This window comes from Schistocerca serialis, chromosome 2, assembly GCF_023864345.2.
Source record: "Schistocerca serialis cubense isolate TAMUIC-IGC-003099 chromosome 2, iqSchSeri2.2, whole genome shotgun sequence".
In the NCBI taxonomy this organism is placed as follows: Eukaryota; Metazoa; Arthropoda; class Insecta; order Orthoptera; family Acrididae; genus Schistocerca; species Schistocerca serialis.
In genome coordinates, this window is record NC_064639.1 from 278,993,459 (window position 1) to 279,006,523 (window position 13,065).

Here is a 13,065-nt window from a genome sequence, read left to right on the forward strand (position 1 = left end):
GAGGCATCTCAACATCGTTTTACCAGGCAACGCCGCTCAACTGCTGTTTGTGTATGAGAAATCGGTTGGAAACTTTCCTCATGTCAGCACGTTGGAGGTGTCGCCTCTGGCGGCAACCTTGTGTGGATGCTCTGAAAAGCTAATCATTTGAATATCACAGCATCTTCTTCCTGTTGGTTAAATTTCGTATCTATAGCACGTCATCTTCGTGGTGTAGCAATTTTAATGACCAGTAGTGTAATCAAGTTTGAGCAGTGCCGCCGATAACGTATTTGAGTATCCGCCCATCTGAGTCTCGTACCGTACAACATCAATCATCCGCGTCGTTTTCGGCCTCCCAGAATGAAACTAATGTGAATCAGTAAAATAGTTTATCACAAAGGGGAACAATCAAGTGCCAGTGTCTTGTAGCGAGCGTGAGAACATGTGTTCAGTCATCGCGTTTCTGCATCATCAAAATCAGCCGCGTCGCGACAGTTACGTGTACGGTCGTACGAGTGAGAACTGCGAACCGTAAATTAACTTTCATGAACTGTGTTATATTATTACAAGTCTGAGGGTACGTGACGAGCGTAAGAACTTTCGTTCGAACATTCGGCTTCCGCATCTTCAACAATCACCCACGTCGTGTGGGTTACGCGTACGCTCGTCCAAGTGACAACTGTAGACAGATAATCATCATCGTTCCTGTGTATCTGTCAGCAAAAGTTCTGCCAGACTAAGACTGTGAAATACGTGTGACGGCGTGGAGTAAAACAGTGACAGACATTAACATCGTCAAGAATACTGTGCAATAGTAAGGGACTGATAATTATGAAATTAGCAAGAATGTTAATTGGCATCACTACTTACGACTTAGTGTGTAAACAGTGCAACCTGCAATTTTCTTATCGTCTCACGATATAACTGTTCATACTAGACGTAGGACAGTATTGTGTTTTGTGTTGAGTGGCTTCCCTAAATCCACTTGCACATTTATATACATAATTTCAGGCAAGCCAGCAGCAGTGTGGAACAGAAATAATACGACCGCCACGGGAGTACCAGGTACGTGACGTGGACAGGGCGCACGGTCTAAGTGAGAACAGTTTAAGGGGTCCCCCACCAGTTGTACCCCCGTGCCTGTTACAACGTGAAAGAAGGGAACCAGTTTTTCGACTTACCTAGCAGCCTCAAAGACCTTTCAATCAAAAAACATTCTGACGTTTCGCGCTTTTTTACCTTTTAGTATTAGTACCCACGTAACGTAATATAAAGCATCGTGTCAAGCGAAGTAAAATGATACATGATGTTATCGCTCCCCAGGAACAAATCCACTCACAGAAATTTTATCCTCTCAGAGAAAAGTCATTAGCTATTACATATATGCTCTCCAGTCAGATGATGTTACATAATGTTTACTGTGGCTGACGACTCCTCTGGATTTTGGGTACAGGATCGGGGACTTCAGCCTATAAATTGCAAAATGCAGGAGTGCGAACAGCTCGCAGCAAAGAGAGCTTAAGCGCTTTGGGAAGTAGGATTAACTCGCAAAAAGGCGTGAATATGTCAAGAAGTTTTGATTGAAATGTCTGTGAGCTGCCAAATAAGTCGAGTAGCTAGCTATTTTCTTTTACATGAGTAACTCTGTCCATCATATATCCGCCATTTTTCTGCTATGGGAGGCGCATTTTTCATTCCGGTTCACGACTTTTACTCTAACATAATTTTGACATTAGACCATCATAGCTTGGCAACCGATGTAGAACTTTGTTGACTCGGGCGACGACAGATCCGGTATTACATTAAATCTATTCGCGTTTTCGAATATGGACAACCATCAGCTGTAGAATGGAATGGCGACAATGGAAAGTTGTATTGGACATGCATGTGTGTCCAAAGGAACCTTGCATCACATTCGGAATAACATAGGCACTGCAATACCGCATTTATCCACCGAAACTGGCAACCAACTTACAAGTAAAATTTATTTAACAAAGAAACTCGCCAAACAGCCGTGGAAATTGAGAAGTTATTTTATTTTATTTTATTTTCGCTGTCAGTTTCGTAAATCCAAAATTACAACCTCAGATCTACCTCTCAAATATTCTCAAGTGCTTCCATTGAAGACGCGACTGCCTATATCGATAATTTTTAAGAGGTGCATATGAGCCTAAAGACGGCATATTGAATTGAAGAAAGTGGTAGCGAAAATAAAATGAAATAACTTCTCAATCTGCACAGCTGCTGGAGAATTTCTTTGTTAAATATTTGACTACCCGCTGTCCCACGTCAACAATGTATCAACAAAGTCTTCAAGTAAAATGTCTGAACTGTACATAATGGATGTACGAGCACAGGTAGCCGACACATGGTTGACGACATAAGGAAGTTTGCGTCTGGCCGTGAATCTTGCATGGATAGCCAAATGCTAAGGCGAACACTCGTGAAAGCGCCAAACTCGAGTTTGACTTCCGGTCCAGCACTAATTTTCATTGCCGTCCTTCCATCGTACAGCTGATGGTTGTCAGTATTAGCAATTCGGAATACATTTAATTAATTTTATAGCGGATATATTCGTCGCAGTGCCTGTTCGTTTGGACATGAATCTGGTCCGAAGGAACTTTGCACGATATCCGGAATAACATAGGAACTTCAATATCATACTGATCCGGTAAATGGATGTCAAGTTAAACACCTTTCAACCGTCAGGCAAGCAGTTCCAGCGCTTTATTACGCCATCTTGAGGCCCCTGATCGACGTGTAGGAATAATCGACCTCGCTTGTGATCGAAGCAGGGGCCAACAATTCTGGAATTAGGAGATATATACTTGCTACAGTGACCACTTCGAACATCACCCCCGTCGGCCGGTATTGCTGGCCCCTGCTTCGATCACACGTCGGTCAGGGGCCTGGAGATGGCGTAATAAAGCGCCGAAACTGTTTACCTAGTAAAATAAGGTTGAAAATTGACGGCTAAAAGGTGTTTAATTTGACATCCTCATTTGACCTGCCGAGCTCCGCGACCATTGCTAAGAAGATGGACGTACAGATCCGGTAAATGTTTTTTGTTGTCTTCCGAACTATGTTGCTTACATTGTGGCAATGGATAACAGCTTTCACAAAACAACAGAAGGAGGATTAATTACATCTAATTGTCTACCCACTTACAAAATTTGAACCGATTTGGAAGTAAAATCAGAATGAAGCCAGAGTTTTGAAAGCAAGTTTTCAATTTTATCGTAAGAGTATATTTTTTATTTACTTGAATCACTTTAAGCCGTTTCCGCGAATTCAGTTCACGTAAGAATGAATTTTACTTGCTACATTTAGCTCTACTTTAAAACATCGTATCTTGAGAATGGATAAAAATTTTGGATTTAAATTTATCTACCTTAGTGAAAAGCTTTCACTGATTTGTACGTTCGATGTGTAGGAGTGGCGCCCTTCGAAAATCTCCCAGAACGTGTTCTCTGTGTGTAAAATTCGGACAGTGCACATAACAAATGTTGCCATTAGCCGAACATTTATTTCAGCGCAATTATCATCTTTTGCTAAAGATTACTGAAGTCAAGTCTTCGAAGGAAGCATTTGAGATAATAATTCACGACGTCCAGAAACAGATGGCCCCAGTGTGCCAACATCGATAATGTTTGAGAGGTGCATATGGGGCCTGAAGAAGGCACATTGAACTGCCGAAACTGCTAGCGAAATTAAAATAACTTCTCAATTTGCACGGCTTTTTGGTAAATTTCTTTGCTAAATAAATTTTAACCCCATGTGTGTAGCTCAAATAGGAACCGAGAACCAAGACCGTGCCAACACCCTCCCTCCCTCACCAAAAAAAGCTATTCTGCACGCGGCCAAACTTATTTGTTACAGTGGTTCCGTGTTAAGAGGCGCGACATAGCTAAGATGGTCATTCTGTGGATATCCCTTAAAGAAGATGGCAAGGTCAGCTGTCGTAATATCGTGTTAGGTAAATGACTGCAGCGAGCTGGTCACCTGAGAACAACGCAGACAATGTGAGTGAGCCGTGCTGCGGCTCGCGTTGATGCCTTTTGTAGGTTTCCGCCCTCTGTTGGAGGCCAGACCGTATCCTTCAGTTGGTATGGTTGCGGTTGTTTGTCTTCTTCTCTTCTTGACTGGCGCCACTCGTTTCGCAAGCATTGCCTGTACACTAGTGGCAGCAGTGGCGGTTATCGATATGTAGTAACTGTTGCCCTATTTTGGGGGCGACGTCGTTGTTTTTCCGGGTCAGGTGAGTGTGGCAGTTCGGTTGGGGACTCAGGAGGAGCCAGGTCCGCACAGTGCGGGTACATGCCGGGACTGCTGGGGGCGCGCATGGACTGCCGGATGGAAGCGCTGTGGCCAACGAGTATGCACGACCTTGTAAAGCGGATCCAGCAGGCTTTAAGATGAGTGCATTTCAATCTAAGTAGAGCAGAGTCAGTCACCCGTGTGGGCCCCGTAGAACATATGTGATGTGGCGGATTATCATCGCGCCATCACGTGCAGTTTGGTGGATTTGCGTACCACTTAGTACAGTGTAAAATGCACTTGGCTCAGTGATAGACGATGTGGTTACTCAACTGTGAATTAATAAAGCAGTGAAGGGCGGTCACAATGAGTTCATTGTGCGTTTGTGTGCCTAATGAATTTGATGTCACTCATTTGGTACTTGGTTTTGGATCGCTTTGCGATTGTTTCCGCAATGACGTGTGGTTGCTGATTCTGGCTTTTTACATTTAGGTTTTGCCTCGGGCGCAAATTGAGTGGGGTTTTAGTTACTGTTAGTTTGTCTGCTGTTCTGTACTGTGACTTGTTTGTTCAGATTTTCGGGTTTGTGGACTCGGACGGAAATCTGGTAGTGGTTCCTTTCTCGTTCTGGGCGCTCTAAACGCAGTATTCTGGGGACGTAGTGCAGACCGACGGTTCCCGTTTGGCGTATTGTTCCATCGTTGCATTTGGTTTATCGCACGTCAGGTACGTTCAGCAAGATTATCATTAGTCATTCAGTAGACTGTCACTAGTCTGAGTTAGCATCTTGTGAATGCAACCCTTGGCTGCCTATCTCTTCACTCGCGAATGTGTTTGTTGCCGGACCATCCCAGAGGTCGATTCCTGGAGCACCGTCTGGATCAGTTGCTTTTTTTTTTTTTAAATTAACTTCTGCCATTGTATTTGCTCTTTTACAGGAGGTTTCAAAATTTTTTTATGTTATTGCCGTTCCTGGCGTGTAAGGCCTTCAGCCGTGATTGTGGTCATTTGCTTTAAAATCCGATTTGGTACTTGTATTTTAGCAGTAAGCCTTAAAATCTTATTTACTGCCATTCCTGGCGTCTGATGCCTTCTGCGGTGTTTGTGGTAACTTGACTTTAATACACTCCTGGAAATTGAAATAAGAACACCGTGAATTCATTGTCCCAGGAAGGGGAAACTTTATTGACACATTCCTGGGGTCAGATACGTCACATGATCACACTGACAGAACCACAGGCACATAGACACAGGCAACAGAGCATGCACAATATCGGCACTAGTACAGTGTATATCCACCTTTCGCAGCAATGCAGGCTGCTATTCTCCCATGGAGACGATCGTAGAGATGCTGGATGTAGTCCTGTGGAACGGCTTGCCATGCCATTTCCACCTGGCGCCTCAGTTGGACCAGCGTTCGTGCTGGACGTGCAGACCGCGTGAGACGACGCTTCATCCAGTCCCAAACATGCTCAATGGGGGACAGATCCGGAGATCTTGCTGGCCAGGGTAGTTGACTTACACCTTCTAGAGCACGTTGGGTGGCACGGGATACATGCGGACGTGCATTGTCCTGTTGGAACAGCAAGTTCCCTTGCCGGTCTAGGAATGGTAGAACGATGGGTTCGATGACGGTTTGGATGTACCGTGCACTATTCAGCGTCCCCTCGACGATCACCAGTGGTGTACGGCCAGTGTAGGAGATCGCTCCCCACACCATGATGCCGGGTGTTGGCCCTGTGTGCCTCGGTCGTATGCAGTCCTGATTGTGGCGCTCACCTGCACGGCGCCAAACACGCATACGACCATCATTGGCACCAAGGCAGAAGCGACTCTCATCGCTGAAGACGACACGTCTCCATTCGTCCCTCCATTCACGCCTGTCGCGACACCACTGGAGGCGGGCTGCACGATGTTGGGGCGTGAGCGGAAGACGGCCTAACAGTGTGCGGGACCGTAGCCCAGCTTCATGGAGACGGTTGCGAATGGTCCTCGCCGATACCCCAGGAGCAACAGTGTCCCTAATTTGCTGGGAAGTGGCGGTGCGGTCCCCTGCGGCACTGCGTAGGATCCTACGGTCTTGGCGTGCATCCGTGCGTCGCTGCGGTCCGGTCCCAGGTCGACGGGCACGTGCACCTTCCGCCGACCACTGGCGACAACATCGATGTACTGTGGAGACCTCACGCCCCACGTGTTGAGCAATTCGGCGGTACGTCCACCCGGCCTCCCGCATGCCCACTATACGCCCTCGCTCAAAGTCCGTCAACTGCACATACGGTTCACGTCCACGCTGTCGCGGCATGCTACCAGTGTTAAAGACTGCGATGGAGCTCCGTATGCCACGGCAAACTGGCTGACACTGACGGCGGCGGTGCACAAATGCTGCGCAGCTAGCGCCATTCGACGGCCAACACCGCGGTTCCTGGTGTGTCCGCTGTGCCGTGCGTGTGATCATTGCTTGTACAGCCCTCTCGCAGTGTCCGGAGCAAGTATGGTGGGTCTGACACACCGGTGTCAAAGTGTTCTTTTTTCCATTTCCAGGAGTGTATTTCAATAACTGTAAGTTGTAAATTGCAGCGAGTTCTTAAACATTATTAATTTACTGCCGTTCTTGGAGTGTAAGGCCTTCAGCCGTGATCACAGTGGCTTTTTTTTAAACATTATCTGTATCTGTATTTTATGGTGATTGCTAAATTGTAGCAAACTGAAAACACTATTATTAACACAGTTGTTTATTCCTTCATTAATAATGTATGGCATTTTTTAAATTTATTGTTGAGTCTGGAATTACTGTTTTAAAAATAAATTTATGTAATTGTAAAAGGCAACTAGTAGTAACTGATTATAGCCCCGTCCACAATCGTATCAGAATCCTGCCTTCCCTTGACGTCCAGGTCTCCGTGAGCATCGCTTTGCAGACGAAACAGGACAACATACGGTACCTGAAGAGGTAGTAGTTAGTGGCGGTGTGCATGTGCTTGTTGCGTGAGATGACGATACAGGTACTGATGTTGCCGATGATGCCGGTGAGGAAGATGACGGCGTAGATGATGGTGATGGGCACGACGATGTAGAGGGGGTCGCGTTTGGGTCCCCAGTAGCTGGTCACCACCGGCGGCGGCGCCTGAGGAGGGCGCGTCGAGTTAGCCACAACCAGCTGGTCCAGCGGCGGCGTGCTGCTCGCCTGTCAACAGTGGGACGCAGCGTTTCAAGGCTCGCACTGACCAAGCGCTGGCTCTGTGTGGAGTCCACATGATTCACGACAGGCTGTGAAAATCAGCTGGAAATACAAAATACGCTAAGCAGCCACATTTAGCATTCGTACTAAGAGTTTCATGCGGTTTTTATTACAAGTTTCAGGGGATTACACTACTTCTCGCACAATCTTTTAGTGGCCACTGTTTTTTTCTTTATTGTTAATTCGCTCCACATAATGGGGCGGGCTGGCAGCGTCACAATACGCCGTTCTTTAGCCAAGAGAGGTACAAAAAAACAGAAGCTTGCGAAGAAAGAATACATAACAGAGAATGGTAAAAATTGGTGAATAAATGATAACAAAGCAGATGAGTATAAAAGGTAGATTAAAAAACGTAGAAGAGAGCCACACATGCATGCGGAGAAACATCACTGTAAGTCGAAGCGAAAGCAACGAAGCACCACAGCGGGAACGCACATGAATGATACTGGTGGCACTGTTGGTGGTGATGAAACGCAGCACTGCACACGGCACTGCAGACGTACTGGCACCACAACAAAATCGTTAAAAATTACTGCACCGAAGGGGGGGGGGGGACCTACCACCAGGTGAAGGGTAGGGGGAGGTAGAAAAAGGTATGCAGAGAGATTGTAGGGGGAAACGAGGATGGGGAAGAGGGGGCCGGTGGAGGGGAGAAGGAAAGGAGGCAGAAGCCCAGGAGGGGGTGGAAAGGAGAAAGAAGGTGGGTGGCCAGGGAAAAGGAGAAAGAAGAGAAGGGGGAGAGGGAACGAGAGAGGGAGTCCTGAGGAGGGGGAGAAGAAGGGGGGATTAGATCTGGTAGAAGCGGTAGATAGAAGACGCGAGGACATTATCTGGGAGGGGGAGATGGCGGAAGCCACCTTGGGCAAGGGTTTGGACTGTATGCAGATGGAGACCAGGTGGAACACTGTGGTACAGGCGTGGCAACAGGCTGGGGTGGAGAGGATGGCGGAAACCAAAGGATGGTGAGGATCCAGTTTATGGGGGACATAGGATTCGTATTCGTTCAAGGAACAGGAGAAGACGGGGGAAGGGGATCAAATTATAGAGGATCCACGTGGGGGACAGGATATGGATGCGATAAGCAAGGCGGAGTGCATGGTGCTCAAGGATTTGATGGGATTTGTAGTAGGTGGGGGGGGGGGGGGCGGGTGGAGATGCAAGCGGGGTGGACATAACACATGATGGGGCGGATGAGGGACTTATAGTTAGTAGGATAATGGAAGGGTGTAATCCCCATGTTCGAGCGGAGAGAAGTTTGAGGAGACGGTTACGTGCCTTAACTTGGACTGTGCGGAGATGGGGGTCACTTACTGTTTTTTCTGTTGTATTTATATTACGTATTAAATCGGAATGAGACGTTCTAAGTCGCTCCAAGGTGACTATACCCGTTCTTGGTATGTGTAGGAGGAAAGGGGGGTGAGGGGCACCATCGACAACAAACAAATGAGATTCGTTGGTAACCAACGAGGAATCGAGATTGAGGGGAGAACTAATCGAATGAGATCGGGGACATTATTGATAATGATCTGAGTGTTATTTTTCATACTTCGCTATACTGTGTAACCACGGGCTTATGTTTTTTGGAGAAAGGAGGTTGAACCTCAATTTAACATGTGAATGTCGTGTATTGTAATTAAATGTATGGACATGGAGTAATAATGAAAACTAATGAAAGTGAATTCGATAGTTGACGACTGTAAAGCTGTGGTCTCGTTTTTGGTTTTATAATTGTGCTAGGCAAAAATACAGTGTTGATTGACTTAACAGTAGAAATAAAAATATTACAATTTTATTTTAATGTATTATACAGTGTGTACCATAATTAACAGCAGAAACTGATAATGGTGAGATTATACCACATACAAGCGAAACGCCACAGTAAACATGGCTCTACAAAGTAGTCGTCTCCGAAATAATTTCGACTGCGTTGTTAGGAGCATGCACTGACTTATGAATGAAATAGTGTCCTGGGTATAACAAACTTATGTGTAGTGTAAACCTGTCGTTTATGTCTCCATCTAACTGGGCTCAAAGTTCTGCCAGGACCTACAAGAAATCCAATACTACTACAGCTTGTTACATGTTACGACTCACAGTTATGAATTCATTCAGACGCCCCCGAATCATCTATTAAAGCTTGACAACACTGTGCTCAAGTTCTTCAGCCGAGAACTACACACTTCACTAATGAGATGACAGCTTATAGAAAAGTCCAGATGCGTGAGGTCAGGTGATGTCAGAGGCCAATGTGCGGGGCATGCTCGACTTATCCATCTAGGACGATACTGGAAAGCTAACTGTAGCCTTAAATCATGCCTGTATGCGTATGCCACATGACTCAATGTTTCGAAAGGGAAATTTCCTCAAGCAGTCGAAGATTCCGTCGCAGAAAACGAAGAATTCATCAAGCTTTCTCAGAAGAATGTGTGTTCCAATGAGCCGATCACGTAGGACTCCAAACTACACATTCAATGAGAAAGCTTTACGAGATGGTGCCTTACGAACAGCATGTATACAGTGTCCAACAAGAATAACAATTCAGTGAACGTGGCTATTTGAAGACATGAAGAGCATTACGTCTTTTTTTAAACAGCATTGTATATTTTTCATTCAGTAATTCAATTCCTCCCCTCAAGACCTGTTCAAAAATGTGTAACTGTGTATCATTCACGAAAAGATGACGTTATTGAAAACGTAGCGCAAAACTGACTTAGACACTTCTGTACTAGCACCTACTGTAGATAACCGGGGTCCACTTGCTGGAATTGACAGGAACGCAAGGAAAACGCACACTGGTCATTTAGTCAACGGTCTTCAGTTGAAGATTTGTGTGACTACAATGTACACCAATGAATAGGAGGTAGAGATATTACTCATCCGCGGAGAAGGTGAGTCATCAGAACAGCAATTGCAATAAATTTTTCTCATTCACAACATAGGAACATCTGATACAGTTCTGTGCTACTTTTAAACGACTTGTTTTGTATACTAATGGCAGTCGTTGATTAAAATCTGGTTCATCATTATTATTTTATTGTGGTTGAAGGTAGGTTGTTGTTGGTTGTTTTTGGGGGGAAGGAGACCAGACAGCGAGGTCATCGGTCTCATCGGATTAGGGAAGGAAGTCGGCCGTGCCCTTTGAAAGGAACCATCCCGGCATTTGCCTGGAGCGATTTAGGGAAATCACGGAAAACCTAAATCAGGATGGCCGGACGCGGGATTGAACCGTCGTCCTTCCGAATGCGAGTCCAGTGTGCTAACCACTGCGCCACCTCGCTCGGTTTGAAGGTAGGCATAAGGCTACTCGCACAGAGGAGCCCTATAGACAGCGATATCCCAACAAGAACCCACCTTTGCCAGGGATGTTTTCTTGTCTTGTTGTGACACTTTAGGAAACGAAACCAAAGCAGCGCAATCGTCGTAAAACTAGAACAAACGAAGCCATCGTAGATGCTGTTCCCGTTTGTGATGCAATGAGTTCACAGCTGAGAACACTACAGAGGTTAGCATTCGTAAAAATAGAGTTAATCGCATTCTAACATGTCACACGTTCCATCGTCATTATGTGTATTTACAAGAGGAACTGCGTGGGAATGATTTCCATAATCGTGTAATGCTATGTCAGTGGACACAACAACAAATCCTCGACAGTAGCAACTTTTTCTCCGATATTGTTTTTACCGATTAATGTTCCGTCTCAAATAAAGGAGAGGCAAATACAAAGAAAATGCATTACTGCTCCGGGAAAAACCAATGATGGCTCACACAGGGGAGAGCTAATGTCTGGTGTGGGTCCTTATTTCATCTGTAGTAAACTTACCGACAGGGAATTGTCAACTTTCTGATACTGATACCTCCTCTTCGTCTGGATGAGGTGCTGATAAGAACTGGAGTCTTTATCTGGTACCAGCACGATGGATGTCCAGCACATAGGCCCTAATGTCTTGCCTGCACATTGTGTCCTTTACTGATCCTGCCAGATGGATTATTCGTGTAGGAGCAGTGGCTACTCGAGCGCCTGAATTAACTCCTCGGGGAAGCATAAAATACGTTGTCTATTGCAGTACTGCAACAGCTCAACAGGTAATACAGTAGTCATTTTTGCTTGTAATTCATTTCAGCAGTCATTACTGGATGCAGTTATGAACTTTTCAAACCAACGCATGGACCAATACACGGTCTCCAGTTCTGGCACATCTGAATGTTCCACCCTCTTTTGGCGCACAGTCATTTAACAAAATACTAGTAAAGATCACCGTTTCTCATTAACATCCAGCTTCGATCTCCTTTGAGCATCTTCAGATCTGTGTAACTGCGTCAGCAACCCGCCGTATCTGAATCGGAATACACGTCAGAATACTACTCAATAAACTTATCACGTAACCCGTTACTATTTCTTATAATGGTGAATGCTGTGTTTACGTGAGACGTGTTTTAAGAAGTCTTGAGGAGAAAAAGCGGATTACGAATAAAAACTTTAGACTGCTGTTTAGAAAAGGCGTTGAGCCGTGGTCGGCTCACGCTGATGCCGTTTTTTCTTTTTGGCCTTTTCTCACCATCGAGTGGCGCCTTATTGCTCCATTGCTCCCTCAGTTACTACCTGAACGAGTTGCTCACTTGCCTTCGTCAGTGGCAGCAGCTGCGTTTATCGACACTAGTACTGCTGTACCATCTTTGGTGTGACCGCTATATTTTCCCTGTGGTGGTGTGTTTGAGTAGACGGTCCGATGCGACAGAGCAGCAATGAAGTCTCCGCAGCGTGTGGTCAGGCCAGAGCTGCCGGTGACGTGCACGCATGGTCAAAGTTGTGACGCACTAGCTGCGAGAATTGAAAAGTTCGTCGCTGGATACTGGAGTGGAGTAATCAGTTAACCTATTAAGAAACATCAACTGCTGTGACATCTCTTCGCTCATTGCTGGTTGTTGCTTCTTGGGCCATTCCCACAAGCAGCAACTTATGGTGTGCTGGAGACGGTACATTTTGCAGCCATCTTCCTGTATGGTGTTTAACTATTGAAATGATTGTAACTTATTAGTGGAGTGCACCAGTGGTATCTTCTGCCTTGCTGTCGTTATCGTTCTGGTCGTTAGCGTAGTTTCCGGCAGTGTGTTTTCCTCGCCGTGCTGATGCTGTTCAGCATGGCGTCTAGTTCGACAGCTTGATCTGTTCTCCTTTTTTTTCTTTGAGTGGTTATTGTGCCTTGACTGTGTTTAGATGCCAATTATCAAGGCGTAGTGCTGCTGCGATCTTCGTCGTCGCTGATATTTTCGGTTGTCGTGGCATTGGTTGGGTGGAAGGGAATTGATTAGGTTGTTGGATGGTTCTTCAGCCATCCCTAGGTTGTGCTGCCACCCGATTATTCAATGTTACGCTTGGCTGCCTGTCTCACCTAACCTGTTGTTGGAGTTTCCTCCCCAGGACGACCCTTGGAACACTTCTGAGCACCACTGTTGTGTTGTTTGGGATTGTGATTTTCATTTGTCTCATGTACTGTGCGAGGCCTTCAGCCGTGTATTAATTTAGTTCGTTTTAATGTTCAGTGTGTGGCCTTCAGCTGAACCTTGTGTGAAATATTTTAAGATACGGC